General features: G+C 38.2%; 1 protein-coding gene across 1 annotated transcript in view; it reads right to left on the bottom strand.

Moving 5' to 3' along the window:
* The window catches only part of PLCH1 (phospholipase C eta 1), a 219490-nt gene that overhangs the window by 133250 nt on the left and 63392 nt on the right, over positions 1–22848 (bottom strand). The gene's annotated exons all lie outside the window — the stretch shown is intronic.

Raw genomic sequence — 22848 nt, 5'->3', positions numbered from 1 at the left:
AGTCAATAAGGAAAAGGAATGTGCTCTCCTACCATAAAAACAAGCATTTGTGCTCCTAACAATTTAAAGAACTCCCTACACACACTTTAACATTCCCAGGATGAAAGATGTTTGACTGCTTCATGCAATAGTACTTTAATAAGAATGTTCCTGGGGACAGTCTGATCAGCCAAAACACATTTTCTAAACCTCTCTTCCAAACTTGCAGGATCTTTCAGATAGATCAAAGACACAATTAACAGGAAATTGCATTTTCTTTGCAGATCAACAAAGCAGCCAACTTAGGAGACCAGAGAGAAAAAAGATGTACATAGAGCTTTAGAAAATAAAAAAGGCCCTGGTAAAGCAGTGCCCAGATGGGTTTTGACATGAAAAAGAGTTTCACTGATGACTGGCAAATACTTAATTCTATCCTGCACCCTCACCCTAAAACTTAATAAGACTTTTTCAAAAGTCTTTAAAAATGTTTATTAAAATTTAAAATGTGTTAAAACCTCTGAGATAAGACAAAAAGAAATGATTGTCTAAAGATAAGACAGGGTTATACATTAATCCTTTTATTCACTCAACAAGTAGTTTTAAGCATCAGTAGAATATTAGAATTTCTAAGCCCATAGAAAAACTAGATTTTTAGATCCTGGGCACTTTACCTGCTTTCCCCCCTTTCTCTAGTATTCACTGTTCCCACTATAGGTAGCAGAGGAATTATGGTAGGGTTTGGAGAAGGAGCAATTTGGGTCATTAACCTGTCATATTTATCTGAAGGCAATAAAAAAGGAATTTGTACATGTTTTCAAATTGAAAGCTCAGATTTGAAAATTTGATTCTTGGATCAAATGGGGGGGGAAGCATAATTTAATCAGTGATATATTAATAGTAATCTTAAAATCCCCTAGCTCTAGGAGCAGATAGTAAGACTGTATCCATACAGTCAGAGCTAAGGAACTTAAATTCCTCCCAGCCCCTAGGGAATAGGGACACTAGTATTAGAGATTTCCTGATGCCTATCTTCTTTTTTTTTTCCTTTCTTTGATATAGTTTATAAAAACCTCATGCCCACCTTCAACTCTCTCATATTCATCAAGTCGGGTTAAAAACCGAGAAACGAACAACAGGCAGAAGAGCCTTCACCACAAGATGTTGGTGGCCTTGGAAAGGAAAAGAAGTCCTAAGGGCAGCTTCAGGGATAGGTAGGACCATCTACAGCCTCAGTATGTCTTCCGGTCTTGGTGTCCTGCCTGGCAAAAAGAGTCTCCTCTTTTGCAAAGACTCCACTCTCCTGGTGAATGTCCAACTTCCGGCAGGGAGAAAGGGCTGATCACATATAAATTTCCCAAAGTGCTACAATTATTCATATAGTCATACATTCTGTCTCTCAGCAAATATCTCAACTGTGTATGAGATGCATTCTAGGTGCTTAGAATACACTAGTGAGCAAGACAGACAGAATGCCTGTCTTCATTAAGCAGAGGTGGCTGACACAAAACAACAAATCAGACAATGAAGCATTTCATATTTGTCATAAGTACCACAGAAAGGCACAACAGGACATAAAGAGAAAGAAAATGACAAAGGACCTGGTGCAGCTGTCAGGGAAGGCTTCTCTGTGGAAGTGGCTTTTAATCTGAGCTCTGAGGCTGAGCAGCAATCAGCCAGGGAAAGCAGGGTGGAGCAGGCCATTAGGAAGGATCAGCTCGGCAAGACTGCTGCGACAATGGGTGGGAGGGCAGGCAGGGCCAGTCACAGAGAGCCTCTTAGGCCATGCGAAGGATCTTGGTTTTCATCCTAAGAACAACAAAAATCCACTGACAGCTTTTAAGTAGGGAGGTAACCTGATGAGGTTAGCCTTTTCTAAAGATTAGCCTGGCTGTGGCTTGGGGACAGTCTGGGAGGATAAGAATAAAGCTGATACCTGGATATCTAGCTTTAAAAGAAAAAAGAATATAAAGAAATAACAATTTTTATAATATAAAATAAAATAAAAAAATGAAGCTGAGAGGACAAACAGAGAAACCCAGACACACAAGGGAGGACTCAGACTAGGGCAGAACTAAGATATATGGGGCTCATAATTTGAGGCCCTGTTCAACCAGCAGTCTTTAAATATTTGTTCAGCATTGATTTCGAGACATAACTGAGGCTGCTTGAGGAAAGTGAGGCACGGAAGCCCTTGGGTGTCAGCTGCAGCCTCTCCAGTGCCCTGTGTTATTCTGTTTTGGCCCCCAAGTAATTACCTGATCAACAAAACAAACCATGCTACTCGGCAACTTTGTTCCCCTTACAAGGAGGCCTAGGGACCATCTCGACGACACGCATCCGTCAAGCAGAGCCAACACGTATTGTGCACAGGTTGTGCACACTCCAAGTAGCACAATGCACAACCTACCCTACAGTTCAGAGCTGCCCTGCCACTGTGAGGGTCTCACTTCCCCACCCCTCTTGACTTCCAACCAGTTTTCTCCATCTCACGTTTCTAGTCATTTTAGCTCCCCTTTATCACATGGCACCCCTGCATGGGCAGCTGACCCATCTTTAGTCTGACTCTGATTTGGGCTGGGAAGACAGGAGTAGGAATGGAGACAAAGAGAACCATTCCAAAACCTATGAAAAAGTAGAATTACCAAGGCTCAGGGATTGAGTGACACAGGCCTACTGAGGCACAGGGGAGGAAAGCATCACAGTTTTGCAACATCCTATGGTTTTCCTCAGTCTCTTCCTAGCACCACCACCCCCCCAAAAAAAACTATCATGAAACTAAAACAATGTGTACAGAGCCCTTTATGGCTTATATTATTTTACTTTCATCATATCACATGATGTCACCTGTGAGATGTGACTGGTATAATTTTTGTTTAAGAAGTGAAATTTCCAAGGATCACACAATTAGTATACAGCAGGAAAATACCCAAACCAAGAACTTCCAAATCCAAATCCATGCTCTTGCTACTAAAACACATTGCCTGTATGTGATATAATAATCTAATAGCGCCGTAAACAAGCACCAACCACTTGTACCACCCCGTGAGAACTGCCAGGGGAGATCATGATTGGCAGGCCAGCAGGGGACTGCTGTGGCCAAGGGGCTGGCGGTCTCTCAAAGCAAATGTTACTTGGGAATCTAGAATTAGCTTTAAGTCACTGAACTGGAATATGCCTTAACTCATCTTAAACTACAGAGAATATGACAAAATATATCATGAACAGTGTCAGAAATTAAGAGAAAGTAGGTTGAATGTATCTGCAACATATGTGACAAACATTACATTTATCTCATATTGAATAAGCTGTTAGAAATCAACAAGGAAAAGATAAACCAATATAAAAATGGTTTATAGTCTGTGGAGACTACATACAGATAAAGAAACTACCAATTAACATGCAAAGATGTTCAACTATGCTAATGTTTAAAGAAATGCAGATTTAAGTAATGATATTCTATTATTCTACCATTGGCTAGATTGAAAAGGCTGACATCGTCTAGTGTTGGCTAGAGTGTGGGTAAACCAGCATTCTCATAGACATGAGGGACAATTATCAACATCTATCAAAATTTTACATGTTCCTATCCTGCAAGTCTATAACTTCAATTCTTGGAGTTTACGCACTGCACAAAGGTTCAAAGGCGCATGTAAATAAATGTCTGTTATGGCATTATTTGTAGAGGAAAAAACTTAAATATCCATCAATAGAGAATTAGTTTCTTAAATTATGGTACAACATGCTACTATATTAAAAACTATGCAGTTGTTAAAAAGAATGAGGCAGATATGTATATATAACGTGGAAATATATATATTCCTATTGTATATATTCTTATACATATATCTCAGTAAGGAAAAAATAAACCTCTGTATGTATGTGTATTAAATGGAAAAAAACAATTAGTCAAACACAATGTATAATAAGATACATTTTCATTTTTAAGATAAAGTATGTTTGCATGCTCACAGGGTAAAGTTAGGAAAGCCAGACACCAAACTGTCGATTGTGAATCTCTACACAGCGGCATAGAAAGAAGAGGAGTAAAGGAGGAGTATGACTCAAAATAGAACTTTAACATCTTATTTTGTATACTTCTACACTATTAAATTTTCCAATGATGAGCATGGATTAATATTATAATTTTTTAAAACCAGTAAGAATATGTTAATAGGAAAACAACTCTAGAGCTTAATGTCCCCAGCAAATAAATTGCAATGCTGAGTAAACATAGCGAGTGCATTCTCATTCACTTTGCTTCCAGATCGTTTTCTGTTTCAATATGAAGTTACTTACCACCTGATCTCTCATGAAACATTAATATAAGGGATCCCCGCTTCCTTCTTCCAACTTTATTGACAGGCAAATTAGATGTTCCAATTATTTTTTCTGAAATATTACTGTTTTAAATCAGACTTCAGAGATCATAAATTCTTACCTAGGATAAACTAAAAGAAAACCTGAATATCAAATGGCTTCCATTTTTCAAGTCCTAACTTCCTAGGCTTTCCTCCCTCTGGGGATCTCTAAAAATATGTAAGTTATGCCTCGCAGCTTTTGGACCCATGCAGTTAACCATGCAGAACAAGCTTATTAATTTGACTTTCTTGGTGAACATAATGATCAAATCACCTGAAATGAGTAGGAGGACCAAGTTAGATTTTAGCATTTATTTGACTTTACACCTAACCCTACCTCTCATTTTTCCAAGCATTCCAGGAGAGTTTGGGCAGTGGGAAGCCAGTTAACTTTAATCACTCATGCTACTAGATCCCTCAAAAAGCTATAACATTTTGTTATAAAGGCACTGTGTTAAGCTTTGCAGATGCGATCATTTTGTACCTTGCTAACAGTCTACATTTGCACTGCATCATTTAACTAATATACACAAAGACACCAGCATCACACAGACGGCCAGACTAAGATTATTTTCCACCAGAGTTCTCCAAAATCCACATCCAGTCACAGTAGGCCAGAATTCCCCTTCAGGTTAGCAAAGGGAGAGCTTTCTGTTTTATTTTTTTGTGTGTGACCCTGTTGAACACTCTCATATGCTCTGAACCTAATTTGAACATAGCACTACATTTTCAAGATAATTTATTCAGCAAACATTTAGTATGAGATATCATCTCCCAATTATAGAATGCTTATTATATGCAAGAAGAGTTTTAAATGCCTCATTTACTTGTCCTCCCTGCCACTTTCGGAACACTGCTTCCTCCTCACACCTACAAACAAGCAGTGCCCTCTGCTTTAACACCTGCTACTTCCTCTCAGGCACTCTCCCTGGTTCTCTGTTGCCGATTTCTGCACCAAGCTCCACTTTTATTCTGCCATCAGTCCTGGTGACGTGGACTTCCAGTGGAGTGGTACACCACACTCTGGCCATTGTGTCCCTGGACCCCTTCACTCTTCACCCACCTCCGCCTCTCATTTCAATGCTCCCACCCTAGAACTCTGATTATATAATTACCACTAATCGCATAATTCCCCAAATCTCCAACTCAAGATTTTTACCCCACTTGGTTTTTGTTTTGTTTTTCTCTCTTCGTCTGGTATCCCAATTATTTCACCCTATTGGGAGTTCCAAGTCATTGTTTTTTTATCTACCCATATGCCTTCCTCGTGGCCCTCTTTACCCCGTGGTGGTTCCACAGACTCACATAAGCACTCAATTTCTTCACCCTTTGCTTCTCACCAGCTTAGTTCCTATTCTCCACATCCTTTGTGCCTGCACAAAATACAGGAAACAAGGCTGATCTTAAATTTATGTCCTCACTTTCCAAATGGGCCCTCATTTCCCTTGTCAGTTCATTCCATCACATCCAAAATGACTTCTATGCAAATTTTCTCTTCAAATCTCTAATACCCTTCCCACTCTCAGCTGATAACTTTGTTTCTAATTTCACCACTAGGAGAAACAGGTAGAAAAATTCATCGTTCCATCTACCATCTTTAGCTATGTCTATATATTCTGTTTCCTCTCTCTCTTACATTATCAACTTGGTTTTTCTCTACTGGAATATTCATAACAACTTTCAAATATGCTATCTAAAGTCCCTTAGGCTGAGTACAGTGGCTCACACCTATAATCTCAGCAATTTGGAAGGCAAAGACCGGACAATCACTTGAGGACAGGAGTTTGAGATAAGCCTGGGCAACAGAGCAATATCCCATCTCTACAAAATAATGAAAAAATTGTCCAGGTGTAATGGAACATACCTGTAATCCTGGCTCCCTGAGAGTCTGAAAGGATCGTATAAGCTCAGGAGTATAAGGCTGTAGGGAGCTATGATTGTGCTACTGCACTCCAGCCTTGGTGACAAAATGAGAACTTGGGCTAGGTGGCTCACGCCTATAATGCTAGAATTCTGGGAAGCAGAGAAAGGATAGTTTGACAGCAGGAGTTCAAGACTAGCCTGAGCAAGAGCAAGAGACCCTGTCTCTACTAAACAATAATTAGCTGGGAACTACTAAAAGTAGAAATAATTATCTGGGCATGGTGGTGCATGCCTGTAGTCCCACCTGCTCAGGAGGCCAAGGCAAGAGGATCACTTGAGCCCAGGAGTTGAGGTTGCTGTGAGCTAGGCTGACGCCACAGCACTCCAGCCTCGGCAACAGAGAGAGACTCTGTCTCAAAAAAAAAAAAAAAAAAAAAAGAGAGAGAGAGAGAAACTGTGTCTTTAAAAAAAAAAAAAGACCCTTAATAAATTCCATCCTTTGACCCCACATCCCTCTCTAAGTCTAGTAACTACCCCATGTCTGTACATATCTTTATGGAAAAACTCCTCAAAAACAGTTGTCTCTCCATTTCTTTCCTTCCCACTCTCTCTTCAATCCATTCCAACTAGGCTTTTGTCTCTACCTCTACTGAAACCACACCGATCAATCCAATGGCCACTTCTCAGCACTCCCTGTACTCAACCCTGCAGTGGCATTTGCCCCAGCTGATCATACCCTTCTCCCTGAAACATTTCCTCCCGTGGCTCCTGGGACATGACATTCCCCTGGTATTTCTCATGTCACACTGGGCAGTACTCCTTAGTTCACTCTGCCACATGATCCTCCTTTTTCTGAGCTCTAAATCTGGAGGATCCAGGCCTCGGTCTATGACCTTCTCCTTTCTCACGCCTTAGTGATCTTGGAAAGTGCCATGATGCTAATGATTCCCAAATGTATATCTACAAAGCTACAACCTCTTTCCTGAGGTTCAGAATCAGATATTCAAATTCCCTGTCAAGATCTCCATCTAGATATCTAACAGACATCTCAATCTTACAGTATCCACAGAACAACTCTTGCCCCCCACCCAGACACACACAAACCATCCTGCTCCTCTCTCGGGCCTCTCCGTCTCAGAAATGGCATCACCATCACCCCATTTACCCTGGAAAGCTCTCTTTCACACTCCCCAACCAGTTAATCTGGAAGTCACTTCAAGTCAACCCTTAAAACATATTTTAAGTCTGACCACTTCTCAAAACCTCCCTAGCTACCATTCCAGCCCAGTCCACCATCATTTCATGCAAAAATATTGTAACTGATCTCCCTGTCTTCTGCCAACCCATAAGTCCATACTCCATGGTGCAGTGTAAGGGGTCTATCTAAAGAGGACTCGGTCACTACCACACTTAAAACCTTACAATGGCTTCCAATTATCCCTAAAAATACATTTAAATCCCACAGTCTGACTCCTAGCTACGTTTCCGACTCCATTTTCTACCATTCCATTCTTTCCATCATTGACTTTGCTTCCAATGCCCTGGCCTCCTTGTTATTCCTTAAATACACCATCTTGACCCTGTCACAGGGCCTTTGCACTTGCTATTTCCTCTTCCTGGAACACTCTTCCTTTAGATGTTATATGGCTCACTCTCATACTTTATCAAGGCTTCTACTCAAAGATTAACTCTTACAAAGGACTTCTTGGATCCTTCTATCTAACATATCCACCTTTATGGTGGTTGATGGGTACAAAAATATAGTTACATAGAATGAACAATATTTGATAATGCAACAAAGTGACTATAACCAAAAATAAGTTCGGGTATACTTAAAATAACTAAAAGAGTGGAATTGGAATGTTCTGAACACAAATGTTAAATGCCTGAGGTGATGGATACTCCAGTTACCCTGATTTAATTAATTCACACTGTATGCGTGTATCAAAACATCACATATTTAAAAAAATAAAATATACCCCTTTAGTCACTATTTCTCTGTTCTGTTTCTTGATTTTATTTGGTCAATCTTGCACTTTCAAAATTTTCACAGATAATAGCAGTTACCTGAATCCAAATCTCTCCATACATCCATCAAAGGAGAGCAAATAAAATTATCCATAACCCATATCCAGAGCATAACTAGGGAATCAGAAAATATTACAAATTTCAATGCACATATAAGTGACAAAACAAACAGCATAACCCAGCACAGCCAAGCCCAGATTCAGACATCCACTGCTTAGAAAGGAGAAGGTGGTAGTGAAGACCTAGGGATAGTGGAAAACCAGAATCCCTCCTAGAAATAAAGGCTCTCACCCAAAAAACTAGTAAACCAAAGTAAGCTTTTAGAAAGGAAGCAAAGATAAAATATGAAAAGGAATAAACCTACTATATAAATTTTAAAATGCAATTCTTTAGGGAAAAAAATCAACAAAATAGACCAAAAAACACCAACAAATCTACTCCAGACAAAAAAAATGAAAAGGCACATTCTTACAAAAGTAAGAAACTGCAAAAGAAAAAGAATCATTGAATAAGCATACACAGAAAGTATATTAAGTATATTACATACATATATATACAGAAAGTATATTAAGTATAAGTAAATATAGAAGTATATTGAATAAGTATATATAGAAAGTATATTTAAAATAGCAAAAGAGAATCTCTCCCAATTCGACCACTTAAATTTGAAAATCTACATAAAAAAGATAATTTCCTAAACACAAACACATACTTTCCCCTATTTGCACCCAATACAGGTAGTAACAGTTCAACTTTCATAGAAGAAATAGAGAAATTTATCACCCAAAATAAAAACTACCCTCACAAACTCCAGATCAATGTGGTTTTATGGGGGAAATTCTATCAAACTTTTAAAGAGTAGATCATCCCCACACTATTTATATTGTTCCAGAGTGTAGAAAAAGAAGCATAAACTGTCAAATTCTTTTTTTATGAAGCAGATATAATACTGATACCTAAACCTGATTTCAGAAAAGATTACACAGAAAATAACTACATACAAACCTCACTTCTGAATACTGATGTAAATATATATAAATATAACCACTAGCATATAAAATAATACTACATTAACAGAGGAAATTTTTCCAGGAATGTAAGGATGTTTCACTTTTATGCAATCCATTAATGGAAACTGCTATTTTACCAGCTATAACGAGAAAAATCATATGATTATCCCAAGATAACAAAAAGGCTTTCAGGGCCTACAGCAGAATACAATACTACTCCCAATTTCAAAAACACTCAATAAAACACAAAGTAATGGTTATTTCCCTGTATGTATGTATGTGTATGTAGCCCTCAGATGGAAAGCCAGCTTCTTACTTAATGGGGAAACACTAGAGGCATTCAAAACTAAGGTCAGGAATAGGTAAATTGCTTACTATCTCTGTCTAACATTGTACTAAAATAAAGTCATAACTATTTATAGGTTATGTAACAGCATACTTGTAGAACTCAAGATAACTAAAGATAAAAATGAAGAGAATTTAATGAGGTAGAAAGTTATAAAATTAACATACAAAAATAAATAGCCTTCATAAAATGATACGGTAATCAAATAGAAGATATAATGGGAGAGAAAAATCTCATATACAAGAACAAAAAAAAAGTTTTATTTATTTTTGTTGCTGCTGTGATTGCCTTTGGGGTCTTCTTCATAAATTCTTTGCCTAGGCCAATGTCTAGAAGAGTATTTCCAACATTTTCCTCTAGAATTCTAATAGTTTCACACCTAATGTTCAAGTCTGTTACCCAGCATGAGTTGATTTTTGTAAGAGGTGAAAGGTGTGGGTCCTGTTTCAGTCTTCTACATGTGGCTATTCCGTTTTCCCAGCACCATTTATTGAATAAGGATTCTTTTCTCCAGTGTATGTTTTTGTCTGCTTTGTCGAAGATTAGTTGGCTCTATGAGGATGGCTTTATATCTGGGTTCTCTGTTCTGTTCCACTGGTCAATGTCCCTGTTCTTGTGCCAGACCCAAGCTATTTTTAAAAGCTTCTGCACATTTACAAACGTTAAGGTTATGTAACAAAAAAAAAAAAAAAAAAAAAAAAAAAAAAAAAAAAGCTTCTGCACAGCCATAGAAACTGTCAAGAGAGCAAATAGACAGACCACAGAATGGGAGAAATTTTTCACAATCTACACATCCAATAAAGGGCTGATAACTAGAATCTATTTAGAACTCAGGAAAATCAGCAAGAAAAAATCAAACAACCCTATCAAAAAATGGGCAAAGGACATGAACAGAAACTTCTCAAAAGAATACAGAATAATGGAGGAGGGGATGGGTATATACAAACACAATGAGTGAGATGTGCAACACTTGAGGGATGGTCATGCTTGAAGCTCTGACTCGAGGGGGGGACACGGGCAATATACGTAACCTTAACATTTGTACCCCCATAATATGCTGAAATTAAAAAAAGAATAAATCAAATAAAAAAAATTAAAAAGTTTTAAAAAAATATTTTTTCTGCATAAATATTTCTGGGAGGCCAAGGCAGGAGGATTGCTTGAGGTCAGAAATTCGAGACCAGCCTGAGCAACATAGTGGGACACCATCTCCACAAAAAATATAAAAATTAGCTGGGCGTGGTGGTATGTGCATATGGTCCCAGCTACTTGCAAGGCTGAGGCAGGAGCATCACTTGAGCCCAGGAGTTTGAGGTTGCAGTAAGCTGTGAAGACACCACTCCATTCTAGCTTGGTGACAGAGCAAGACTCTCTCTCAAAAAATAAAGTTTCTGCAGCTAAATAAGTTGATCCTTAAGTATAAAGAAAACTTCTGCTTCTGACCAAGATGGAGTAATCCACATGAAACAAACAAAAAAAACATTGAACAAAATATATGAATATATGAAATAATAGTTTCCAAGACTTTGGACATCAAACAATGAAGAACAGTGATCCCTGAGAGATGGGAATCAAATGAAGCAGCCCTGTGGTTGCCTCAGGTTACTGCCTGGAAAGATTTTCCAAACTATAGAACAGAAAGGGGGAACCCAGGAAGAGCTCAGTGGTGTATCTGATTGAGAAGACAAGTCTGTGAGTAGGGGGGGGGGGGCAAGACAACTAAAGTTTGCAGGACAGGTTCTTGGAGAGGTGAGACCTGACTAGAGAGGAGTCTGGAGATGCAAAGGTTCTCCCTCCAGTCAGCTGAGTCCTGATTATTACATGAATGTGAGAAAACCACCCAAGGCCAGAAACGAACCACTCTAAAGAGGAAACAATAGTTGGAGCTCATAGTTGAACTTTATAATAATAACATATAATTTCTAAAATATTTATTGAATTATAAAATCTATAACTATACTTGAGAAAGAGCTAAGATATTCCCAAATATTCCCCATTATTTACAATTTAAATGTTGCCAGTAAAGTACAAAGAAATTCACATGATAAAGAATATTCCTTTAAAAATAAAGTTTACTTCTAAAGAAATTTGTCGCTATAATCAATCTCTATTTATCTTTGATGCAACTACCTCAGCCTGTCTTGACTCAAGGGTCAAATATTCCTACCTACAAGTATGCCTTTCATATTTGGAAGTAGCCACACATTTAATTGCATTTTTTCTTCCTGGCTGCCTGCCAAAAACAATCACAGTTCAATATTACAGCTTCTCCTTCAGAAGTAATTAAGAAGTTAATCTTACTTAGAAAACATAATTACCCAGCAGACCACAAAACCGGCTTAACTACTTGACATAAGTGAAATCTCAAAGACAGAAAAGCAATAGCATATTCAAAGACAAAACCAACCTAGCTATCCCATCTTCACTATTTGGAGATGTGTGGAGCCCACCACAACCCATCAGTCACAGGGAACAAAGACATCCCAACTTCTTTAAAGCAGTAAGAAGCAATGGGGCTGAAGGACGTTGGGTACAATTAAGTTCCTGGTCCATCAGGATAAGGAATGATGATGTCTCAATAAGCAAGAAGGCTCCCCAAGCTCAAAACTTCAGAATATTCCTTCACTGCTTCTGGCCACATGCCAGGGGCTAAGATGTCCATTCACTTCTAATCTCTTCCCAACATCATTAGCAAAAGGGAACTTCTGTTTATTTTGACACTGGCATATCGAATGCCTACTATGTTATTTTCTTACTTCACCTGGAAAGCATTTCATTCTTTAGATTCATCACCTATATTCACGAATAAGGAAGCTATTCAGATGTCTTCTAGAATGAATGAGTCCTTTGATGAGGCATCCGCACCTGGATTACAAAGGCAGCTGCCCACTGTGTGGCAGTCCTCACGCCTAAGAGGCTGAACACAACTAAAAGTTAGACTTTTCCTAATACAGTAGATCCATGGCCGCCTAAACACATCTTTTGGGGAACTGTATCCTTTTCAGAAGTTAATAGCCACTTTTACCAACCTATTCTGCCTCTGAGCTGGCTCTCAGAGCAAATTCTGATATTCTTAAGAATGCTGCAGAAACTGAAGGCATTTGAAATTGAGATGGCAGCAGCAGGCCAACTCCAAGGCTATTTCTAGTCACAGTCAGTCTTATACAATAAGGACTTTTCAATAGTAAATAGACCTTGGAAACCTGCTTGGAAACAGGACCATTCTAAAGAGAATAGATATTTACAAAGGAAGACACCACTGTTTCTGCCTCTGAGAAACATATACTTCATCCTAATATCCTAATCCTGAAGTGATCTAACTACAGCTGCACCTGAACTTTAGCTAAATTATTTCAACTACTGTAGGAGAAGGGGGAATTTTCTAAAATCATTTTTCTACCCATTTAGCCATATCAGTCTCTTGAGTTTTGCCAATGTACGTATAAGTGATAAAACAAACAGCATAACCCAGCACAGCCAAGCCCAGAATCAGACATCAACTGCTTCTGTGCATTTGAATTTTACATTAGCAAAAGAAAATCAACATGCCACCTTTTTTAAAAGAAAATCTGTTGTTGGAAAGGAAATTGACAATTTTCCTTTCCCTGTCTACCTTAGGGTGAGTGACTCCCCTAGAGTGACTTCATAGGTAATTGAATTTCATGTGAAATTTACCAAATCACAAAGGTCTGATGTACTCTGCAAAATAATCTATATAGTCCAAATCCCTACCTGCCTGCCTGCAGCTTTTAAACAAAATAGCACATGAGGAATTGGCATATTGAAGAATACAGAGTGTATTGTTCTTTGTCAGCACTGCCTACAGCAGAAGTGGAGGGGAGCCCTTTTAAATACTATGCAAGAGGCAAACAATCAAATTTTTCAAACACAACCTCATAGTTCACATAGTAAAATCTCCTTGATTTTTAGCTAAGAAAATAAAGGCCTTTAAGTTCAATAGCTGGGCTTATGACAGACAGAGAGAGAGAGGCTGAACAGAGCATTGAGTCCAGGGCTGCTTACACCAGGTTACAAACCAAGCCCATCAAGGAGTATAAGACATATTTTGATTAGCCCATCTATAAGGTAGATTCTGAAGACACATTGAACCTAGGAAGGGGTCTTAAAGGCCACCGGCTCTTTATCAAAGTCAATTAGAAGCTCAGATTCTGCACCTAAGTTCTAATTTCTATCATCCCATCTCTCCATACCTGAACTCCTTCACTGCTTTACCAAGTCCTTCAGTGCCTGGGTTTCCTCCTGTCACTCATAAAAAGAACAAGCTTTGAAGCAGAAATGTTGGGGGAAAAAACAACCACCACCACCTGTATCAGCTGTAAAATAAACACATCTCCAGACCCCTGAATAAAGGAAAGAGAAATAAGGTCTCTCTCTGGTAGGGTCTGTCCCCCTTTTCTCTCAGAGACTTGGTTTTTACTTCCCACTTCAAAAAAAAAAAAAGACACTCTAAAAAGATGCATAGCAAATTGTGAGCAAAAATAAATATGGTTTGTATTGTAGTCTTCTCTTTGGGTTTTTAAAAATAATTTCCATAAGCAAGCCAGGACCAGTTGGGTAATTAGCTCTCTCTGCCAAAGCTAAGGAGCCAATCTCAAGTAAGCAGGCACTTCCTATTTCTTCTAGCATTTGACTCAACTAGAGATAGTATATAAATCTAGTGTTTGGTGAGGCTATAATGGTGTCTGATATCCCTCTAGCAACACCTCTTAGTGAATCAACAGAATCCACCTGAGTTGGAGCTGTCACCCTCTATATGCTGGCTGGGTGCCCGTCACCCACATAGTTCAATAAAAGGCCTTGAAGGTACTGCTTAGACACACTTATGATGGAGACATTCACTAAAATTAGAGAAGCTACTTCCATGATCTAAAAACCACACACACACACACACACACACACACACACACACACACTTTTTTTTAATCTTAAGACTAAAAAAGAGGCCAAATATAATGGAGATGAATTGTAACAAATACCCCTAGTCCCAGTGAGATCTCTTAATTATTCATTGATCTTTGCCTTTCCTGTTTATGTATTTCTTACTTCCTTGTTTTTTCACAATTACTAAAGGTATTAAAGTTTACTTCCAATTGCAAAATCACCAATGTTTTACCAATAAATAAATCATTAAGCACTGTTGTAGATTCTAAGGATGCCAAGTAGAATGAGACACTATTGCTGTTTTGCAAATTTCTTAGGAGTATCACACTCTGATATCTTCAATAGTTAAATTCTAGAAAGATTTTCTAAATACACACCTTGTGTTTTCTGTATCCTTTTAAAATCTAACTGCTCAAAACAAAAAGACAAAAGAGAAAGCTAAAAAATGCATGTACTAAACATAGCTGCAAAACACCTTTGTAACTTGTGATTTAATCAGTTAAGACAAGTGCCTTTGGTTAGATTTGGGTAACTAAGAATATGCATGGAGAAGTAAATCCTGACCCAATTCTATCATTAACTAACTGCTAAAACCTTTTGCTCTAACTCCTCTTTTGAAACCTGTCTTCCAATCTCGGTAAGCCAGCCAAAGTATTCAACCTCCAGGTTATTCCAGTTGAAGAGACTGCTGTTCTAGACATTAAAGTCTATAAAAATACTATCTCCCAGCAAAATCCTCCCCATTTCTCAGATATAAGGAGGATCTGCCCGTTCCTTTTATATCTTCTCCCACTAAGTTTCATATGCATCAAACAGGGGCTATGGCTTATTTATTTTACCATCTTTGGCACTTAGCACAATGCATGATGCTTACCAACTAGACGGTCAATGAATGTTAGCTCAGTGAACTTCCCCTCCAATATCTAGCTTAATATCTCTGCATGCTAAATGCTGAATTTGTACTGATTGGCTGATGTATACTATTAATTTGCCAATTATTAGAGGAAAAGCATTACTATCAAGTTTGTACTACTACTGTTTGGCTGTTATGTCTTCAAACTAGCAAAATTCAGGCTACATAACAAGCAGAAGCAAACATTAATGAGACTGCATTTGTAATACCAAAGCATTCCTCAGCCAACTGTCTTTTACTCTGCCTTTTACTCCTTGAAATAATCATTCACTTAATATTTGCCAACCATAATGAGTTGAATAGTGATGCACCATAAACAGTTTAATGACCATACCAATTATGATAAGAAGGGGGCGTGTACTTATGTTCCAAAAAGAACCTGGCAAAGGCAGCACAGTAGAAAGGATTGATTCAGCTGGGACTGAAGTCAGAGTGCCTGATTGTCTTGGCTATTTTGCTATTCAAAGAGTGAAAAAACAAAAAACAAAAAAAACCCTGTGGTGCTCATCCACTCTAGTGGAAAGGCATCTTTCCTACTAAAATTACCTTCCAGCTGCATAATGTACAGGACTCTAAAAAGATATTTCATCCTCTCAGATTCCCTGAGCACCTGCTACGTCTGAGATACTATACTAAATACTAAATGAATATGACTTCAGACACTCTCAGTCTAGTCTAGAGGCTGGCAAACATTTTCTATAAAGAGCCAGCCAGTAAATGTTGTAGACTGTGCAGGTTATACAAACTCAGTGGCAATCACTTTTGCACGCAAAGCAGAAGCAGCCTTAGAAAATATGTAAACTATTAAATATGGCTGTGTTCCAATAAAGCTTTATTTACAAAATCAGTCAGCTGTCTGAATTTGGCCCATAGACCATAGTTTGCCAATTCCTGGTGTAGTCCATGATTCAGCTACATTTTTTAAAAATTGCAAAACAGTGAGTTGTATGTCAGTGAAAGCTTCCCCTAGTATTTGTATGACATTTCATAACTTAGGAAGCTATTTCATGTACACCAACTCAAAATTTAATCCTTTATACCAAGACTCTGCTGTAGGTAGGTCGTACTATCTTCATTTTATAAATGAGAAAACAAAGGCTTAAATAAATTACTTTTATGAAGTCATTACACAGCTAGAAATGGAGCTAGGATTCAAGCTTCTGTCTTATAGGCATAGATTACTATGTGTTTACCAAAGCTTACTTCCTCTTCCTCCAAGGCACACATTCAGACTACATTTCCCAGGGTCCTTTGCAGTTAGGTGTGGTTATGTGATTAGGTTCCGGCCAGTGGAATTAGGGCCTTGCTCATTAATCCCTCCTCACAAAATCTCCTATGTGTGCTCTACTACTTTCTTTTCCCTTTCCAGTTGGCTAGAAAGGAGATATTCCAAGGGTAACCTTGTGAGTAGCATGTTGACAACAGCAGAGTCACAAGATAGGAGGAGCCTGGGCCCCTGAATCACCACTTGGAAGAAAGCCACCCAACCAGGAACACCTATATTAGACTGTGAGAGCAGTGAGAACCTTGTATTAAGCCACTGAGATATAGAGCTTTATCTGTTACAGCAGCTAGTATTACCCTAGCTCAGGGGTCCTCAAACTTTTTAAACAAGGGGCCAGTTCACTGTCCCTCAGACCGTTGGAGGGCCGGACTATAGTTTAAAAAAAACTATGAACAAATTCCTATGCACACTGCACATATCTTATTTTGAAGTAAAAAAACAAACGGGCAAAAACACCCTCGTGTGGCCCGCCGGTCATAGTTTGAGGACGCCTGCCTAGCTAATATAGCCTGTGTCCAGGTCGAATGTGATTTGCATTCAACTATAGCAGAGATGCAAAAAATGAATTTACCAGGCTGATGAGACAGAAGAAATCACATTTTATACACGGGTTATAGCAAGCAAAGCAAGGATTGACTTCAAAAAAGAAAAAATCGTTCTAAATGGTTAGATAGCAAACTAGCAAGGCAGTGGAAGGAGAGGCAGCAAAGATAAGCACTAGGAAAGGACGGTGAGGAAAAAGGACTTGCAAAGAACAAAAGATAGCAATTAGATCTGCCTCTAGCACACCCAACCTAAGGAAGAAGAGGCTGGAAACAGAAAGACCACCTCTAGGGTCTGATTAGCACTGGCCTAATAAGCCAGCAAAAGACTGTTCTTTAAATACCTGATTTTTGAAAATTTAGGTTTTTTTCTGATTATAAACATATATTAATTATAAATGTAGAAAGAAGCATGAAGTGGCCGGATACAGTGGCTCATGCCTGTATTCTAGCACTGTGGAAGGCCGAGGTGGGAGGACTGTTTGAGCTCAGGAGTTCAAGACCAGACTGAGCAAGAGCAAGACCCATCTCTACTGAAAATAGAAAAATTAGCCAGACATCATGGCATGTGCCTGTAGTCCCAGCTACTCAGAAGGCTGAGGCAGGAGGATCACTTAAGCCCAGGAGTTTGATGTTGCTGTGAGCCTGGCTGATACCACAACACTCTACCGGGGCAATGCAGTCAGATTGTCTCAAAAAAAAAGAAGTATGAAGAAGAAAATAAATCACAATCATAGTCAAAGATAACCAATATTACTACATCAAGACATAAACTTCTTATTTTACCTTTTTATTTTACCTTTCCCTAATCCTAAAGGCATTAAGAAAAATGGGAATATAATATTTTCCATTTAATATAACCATTGGTATCTTGTCATGTCAATCACCATAGATGTTCACCTCACCATTATTAGCTGCCTTGTCTCCATGATATAGATGTGCTATTGTTATTTTAAAAAATCAGTTGTCTACTAGTATACATTTATGTTGTCCCCCTTTTCTTGCTATTACAAAATTAGTGCAATAAACTTTCTTATACATATATCTTTGTGCAAATGTACAAACACTTTTACAGGACTAATGTTTTGAAGTAGAACTGCAAAGCCAAAGGGTTTGTCTACTATCAAATTAATCTCCAGAAAGATGGTACTAATTCAGGTTCTCACTAGTGGTGTACAAATGTGCCCATTTTCCCACACCTTTGCTAACACTGGTGTCAACGTTTTTTGCTTTGATCCTTTGCCAATCTGGTAAGGCAAAAAACTATCTCATTCTTTTAATTATTGAAAATACAGTTAAACAATATTTTTAGTCCTCTTTTTTTATTTTTTATTTTTAAAAACCTTCTCTGTTTGGTCTATGAAAGATCCTAGGCTGGGCACAGTGATTCACACCTGTAATCCTAGCACTTTGGAAGGCGGGAGGAATCCTAGCCAAGGCGGGAGGATTGCTCAAGGTCAGGAGTTCGAAACCAGCCTGAGCAAGAGCGAGACCTCATCTCTACTATAAATAGAAAGAAATTAATTCGCCAACTAATTATATAGAAAAAATTAGCCGGGCATGGTGGCACATGCCTATAGTCCCAGCTACTCCAGGATTGCTGGAGCCCAGGAGTTTGAGGTTGCTGTGAGCTAGGCTGCCGCCACGGCACTCACTCTAGCCTGGGCAACAAAGTGAGACTGTGTCAAAAAAAATAAATAAATAAATACATAAATAAATAAAAGATCTTAAACACATAATATTTATTATCTTTAGCATGGTTGCGGTGTACTTAATTTATACAATTGGGCTAACCGACTAGAAGCAGAGTGAGTTTTGGATTTGAAAGACAGCACGAAAGAGGTCAGCACAAATGATCAGATATTAATTCTCCTCAAGGGGTACCTAAGATTGTAGGCTAACTAGGATTGTCAGAATTGACTGGGTAATCTGTTTCTGCATTTATGTACTCTATGTAATAAGCTGTGTGCTAATTAAAATTAGCTAAGAATTTGTTTAACTTATCGCTTCCTTTAGTTTCCCCCCACATACACACCTTTATCGTATGCTTGACTTATTTTTGACTTTGGTTATATAATAGCTAGGTCAAAGATAAATATACTAGGAGGCTTAGAGAAAAAGTATAAGCAGAAAACTGATACAGGTTGTCAAACCTGAGAGAAAAGAAAGGATGAGACACAAATGAGAGGTGTGTTTATGGAAGCCAGTTACTAAAATGAGCAGGCACGTGTTATTAGAGGAAGGATGGAACTTTTCTTGAAGGCCTATGTACCAAGCACTGGACAAGACTTGCTACCCACACAACCCTTCGAAATGCACAGAATCCACATTTTTAAAATGAGGAAAATGTGTGTCTGAGAAATTGACCAAGTAATAAATGAAAAGCTAAGTGGCTAGTAAAACTTTAGCTTGTCTTTTGCTGTAATTTTATTCCAAATCCCACTTTCTCTCCCACTGTACCAAAACTCTGGAAAAATCCCAGATTGGCATTTTTAGTGCTCTCGCTGCCACCAATATTCCTGTTCTCTCATTTGGAGGTACAATGAAATAAAGAAATGACAAAGTATGATAAAGTACAAAAGGGAATGAGTTGCATGTGTGAACAGGGGAAGGTCCCAGCAACATGGAAAAAGGAACAAAAAGATAAATTATCTATTGAGTGAATGAGAAATTAAATTGAAGAAGGAAGTATAAAGTTAGAATGGTGTCAGAAAAATCAAGAATAAATAAATACAGGATAAAGAAGTAGAATAATAAAACAATATGAAAAAAATATATATTTATAAAATGAAAAGATTTTAAAAAATGGAAAATGGGAAATAATACCTAGAAACCACATAAATATAAAACTGGTTGGCTCAGCGGAGAAATGACATGTCCAGTCCCTTAATCTTAACCTCCTCCCAAAGGAACCCTTTTCCATTCTATTAATATGCCAATTTTCCCACCATTCTTTTTAAATGCACTGACCAAAACTATACCCTCTTTTCAAACAAGAATGACATCACCCCTTGAATACAATGAGAAGGTTAGTCAGGACCTAACACAATTTGCATGCACATTAAACAAGTTGAGAAGTTTCATGGGTTAGTTGCTCTCCATGAACCTGGCCTCTGCCAGGCCTACCAATATTAGTTTTGCTTTGCTTTGTTTTTGTTCTTAATGATACCTCTGTGAGCTCAGAACAAGAAAAATCACTGAAATCATCTTAGAAAGAGCCCCCCTCCCCCAACACCAGGTAGACACTGTCTCCACAGTCTTACTGTTAATTCAGGCCAGGACCAGATAGTATCAACCAGTGATTCTTATCTTCACAGACTCACATGGAGTTTTATAAACCAAACATATTCTAAATTGTATTTTTGTTTAAAAAAAAATAAGGTAGATTGAGAAAACGGGGAAAAAGAAGTCTAAAAATGGAAAGGAAGACTTTGTGGAGGAGAGATCACAACAAACAGGAGAAAGTGAACGCTCAGAATGGAAAAGAAGGAAACAGGAGCATGGGGAGCAGAGTGCGATGGCTTCGTTCTTTATTTATTTTATTCTTCCTTTGTCCCTTGTGCATCTCTTGCTTTCACTCACTACTTCTTCAGGGAAAAAGGGCATACATTTGAGATCAAAAACAGTAATAGTAAGAGAATATGAAATAAGTTGAGAATGACTACACACCATGATCAAACAGAAGACTGGCCAAGCAAATTTTTTAAATAAAATAAGAATTAAGTGGTAAATTGGAAACTTGAGACATGGCCTCTCTCCCCATCCTACCACCACCAAAATCTGTGTATTCGTATTTATTATTCTCCCCGTGCTTGCCTTCTCTCATTTTTCTAGTTGATTTTCTGGGCTTCTCATTTTTCAAACTATCAATGAGAACCTGAGATAAGAAATGAGTAAATAAAAAGAGTACGAAAATGAGAAAATAAGGAAGGTATAAAATAATTGAAATGAACCTTAAAATCTCAAAATCAGGAGGATGCTCACTGCATGAGAGGTACCCAGTTAAGACCTGCTGAGGACCTATTTCATGTCCACACTGGGGCTCAACAGTAGAAATAGGAAGGTGAAGGGGTATGAAATGGCCCACATAATTTACAGTTTTCATTTTCTTGTTGATCACATAAAAATTTAATTCCTTTATAAAACCTGCACCAATGATGTGTGTGACTCCTTTCAGTTTGTGTGTGGGCATATACACACACACGTACATGCACACTTGGAAGGATGCAAATCCACACACCAAAATATCAAGCACAGTTATATCTGAGGAGCGAGAAAGGCAAAGAGAAAGTTCACTTAATATTTAATATAAATCAAGATTGCTTGATATTTTAAAAACGGACCTTGGATATAACTTTGGACATTCAGAATAAAATAAAGAATAAGCAAAAGAGCAAATGATGATGGAGGAACTTAGACATGAGGAAAAATGCAAAGAGAAATTATAAAAGAGTCACAAAATAGTTCTTTAAAGCTGCATTTTATTTCATCCCATCTTTTCTCCTCACCTGATTTTACATCAACGTTTCAGGGTAGAAGGTTGCCTCAGAGCCCTGCTTGTATATTTTTCTCAAGTTTTATCTTTGTACATCCCTTCTGAAAAAACCACAAAACTCACAGAGATCTTAAAAGGAAAGTAAGAAGCCATAGGTCACTGGATTAGACGAAAACCTTATGTTGCACACATCTATGACCATGACTTATTCTTTAAACAGATCAATAGGAACAATCATTCACCTTTATTCAGAGACAGCTGAAGTAACTCTAGCTCACTCATGGTAGCTTCTGCTCTGTTGACAAGTAATTAGAGATAGTAACAGATCATTTGTCAAAACCTGAATGGTTAGGGTTCATGGCCTTGATATGCCTGAACCAATTTCTCAAGTGTATGACAGAAGCCTTTCCCTTTGTCTGTCTAATCTATCCTTCACAGCACTTCTAGATTCTTTTTCCCAAAATACCACCTTTATAGCACCTATCTACCCAAAATTTACCATCCTCTCCCCTTGCTCCTTAGATCCAGCTCAAACTGCTCAGGGAAATATTAAAAACTTTGCATGATTTGGCTCCACCCTAACCATTTTTCCCCCGCTGCTTCCCTACACCAAATCCTGTGTAACCTGCCACACTGTTCCCACTTTCTGTCTCCCACTCAGGAAGTACTCATTTGCAGGCCCGTTTCTTCAAGGGAATGTCAGGCCAACCTGTCAGCTGGGGAAAGGCATATGCAGAAAGAAGGAGTTGACTGAGCTGTCTTTATAGAGATAGTAGAGAAACTTTTTTTAAAAAAAGGGCAATCAACTGCTTTCTGCCAATTTATCTTACCACCCCCAACAAAGTGATAACATCACTAAGAGAGGGAACTCTAAAGTCAGCCACCAGGATTCAAATGTCGGCTCTACCAATTACAGCATGACCTAGGGCAAGTTCTTTTCTCTCTCTGCACCTCAGATTCCTTGTCTCTAAAACGAAGACAAGAACTATATGAGCTTCATAGAGTTCTGATGAAGATTGCTAGTTGTCAAAAGCATTAGGTACTCAATTTTTCTTCTCAGGAATTTGAACCCATCATTTGCTATAGAAATCTCCAGAATCTGTCCTTTTCCTCAGATACTATATTCT

This window comes from Microcebus murinus, chromosome 1 (assembly GCF_040939455.1).
Source record: "Microcebus murinus isolate Inina chromosome 1, M.murinus_Inina_mat1.0, whole genome shotgun sequence".
NCBI classification, from domain to species: Eukaryota; Metazoa; Chordata; class Mammalia; order Primates; family Cheirogaleidae; genus Microcebus; species Microcebus murinus.
Note: the sequence above shows the minus strand (reverse complement) of the source record. Positions and strands in the feature narration are given on the sequence as shown.